The sequence below is a fragment of the Cucurbita maxima genome, unplaced genomic scaffold (assembly GCF_002738345.1).
Source record: "Cucurbita maxima cultivar Rimu unplaced genomic scaffold, Cmax_1.0 Cma_Scf02851, whole genome shotgun sequence".
Lineage (NCBI taxonomy): Eukaryota > Viridiplantae > Streptophyta > Magnoliopsida > Cucurbitales > Cucurbitaceae > Cucurbita > Cucurbita maxima.
Genome location: NW_019274867.1, coordinates 1 through 2,105, shown reverse-complemented (window position 1 = coordinate 2,105; position 2,105 = coordinate 1). Strand labels below are relative to the sequence as shown.

Here is a 2,105-nt window from a genome sequence, read left to right as displayed (position 1 = left end):
TATGGATCCACCCAATCGATGAACGCTCAAACCAAACTCGCCCATACTTTTTGGCACAGGGATGCGAGAACCAATCCGAGTAATCTACAATGGGGAGACCCCTTAAAGAAACAAACGAGAATGGCTCTGTTGATACCAGGGTTTAAGAAAAGGTGAGTATGAAAAGACGTATCGCGTAACCGTCCCTGTAAGCAGCTTCATTCTTTCTTGATCTATGAACCGACTTTATGAAAAAAAAAATAAGTCTTTCAGCTGAAAGTGTGACTGTTGGGTATGGATAAGCGAACCTCTTGGTTTGGGGGAAACCGGAGATGTTGGCTAAGAAAGCTAAGCAGGCAAGTACAGGACGAACAAAATGCACATAAAAATTGATTGACATGATCCCTCTCCCTCTTAGTTTGGCTAGTTGGCTAGTTACACGATAAGTAGGAAAGCATACCAGGCAAGGAAAGAAAGGCTGCTCGATCTCCTGTAAGGCCAACTCTCAACGGCGAGCTCAACAGACAATGCTATAAGTTCAATAGAAGTCCAAGGTTTCGTCTACTACGGACCTGGAAGCTCTTGGAGGAGCTAAAATGAAATGAGAAATACATTCGATTACGACAACTAATAGATAGCGAACTTTTTGGTAGAAACTGATTGATCCCTTGGCTCCGACAAGAAAAGGAAAAGGTAGTCGTAATCCTACCTTTTCCGTCGGACGAGAGGAAAGTTTGAGCTGAAAGATTGAATCACACTTGGTAAGAAAGGCGGGCTTAGCAGTTTTCTCCAAACGTATAAACAAAAAGAAGATACGGATACACATACATTTTCGCATGGAAGAACCTAGCTGAACTAGATCAAGGGTCCTAACCTAGTTCGACTGACCTTCTTTGGCTAGCCCCCACCACTTGTAACGAGGTCAACCCGTATGTGCTTTTTCTTTTCGTTTAGTGAGATAGCTTACCAGCTCTTTCAGCTCATAGCAGCAGTATGAAAAGCGGAATCCTCATCCTGAGTCAAGTCCACATTGCCATACGAATGTCGAGTCCACATTGGGAATCCTCATCCTGAGTCGAGTCCACATTGGGAATCCTCATCCTGAGTCGAGTCCACATTGCCATACGAATGTCGAGTCCACATTGGGAATCCTCATCCTGAGTCGAGTCCACATTGCCATACGAATTGACATCTGCCAAACCAAGGGCTTCTATTTTCTCTTTTAAAAAGGAGTCGCTCTACCTTGATCATCGTGGACATATACGCATCTCCCTCTTTAAATTTGCCTACCAGCCTTTATAGTAGAAAGGATATACTTTGAGACCTCTCACACCTAAAACGATAATTATTTTAGTACTTCTTTTCTTTTGGAGGGGCATTCCGAGAATCGAACTCAAGACCTCTTGCACCCAAAGCAAGAATCATACCACTAGACCAAATGCCCTTAGTATGGATTTTAAAAGACAAAAGAATGACAATTTCTTTTTCATAAACCTGATAATTAATTATTTTAGCGCTTTTTTTCTTTTGGACAACCTCTTGCACCCAAAGCAATAATCATACCACTAGACCAAATGCCCTTAGTATGGACTATATATTATGTTTTTTATGGAATGTATCATCATTATTTCATTTATTTTCTTTGTTAATGAAATCCATGAGAAATAATCATTATTATTATATTTTTTAGACTAGACCGCTGTTAAATTATTTACATAGGGTTTGCGACAATTACTGTATTGAGAAGAAAATAATGTAAGTTTTAGTTTGATAGTTCCATTTGAGACACATATCGTGGAATACACAAGTAAAGCAAATATCGAAAGTTAGGATTTGGGTAGGCATGCCTATTGAAAGTGGAAAGGCATGCCTATTGAAAGTGGAAAAGATAAAATGATATTAAAAAAGAGCATCATCATAGTTTTAAGATGGAAGAATATACACTAGTGTGTTTGAATTGTTTTCTTTGAGGCTCATTCTTTTGAGAATTGAACTCGAAACCTCTCGCACCCTATGCGAGAATCATACCACTAGACCAAATGCCCTTTCTAAAAAATTGCAACATTTTTAACTCCTCAGTATATTTTTTTCTCTCAAGTTTGAAATCTAATTTCTTGAGCGGTTGT

General features: G+C 39.3%; 1 non-coding gene across 1 annotated transcript; it reads right to left on the bottom strand.

Moving 5' to 3' along the window:
* Positions 1 to 1,351: 1,351 nt before the first annotated feature.
* On the bottom strand, positions 1,352 to 1,423 carry TRNAP-UGG. The gene has a single exon. It is a non-coding gene; the product is annotated as a tRNA-Pro (tRNA).
* Positions 1,424 to 2,105: the final 682 nt, after the last annotated feature.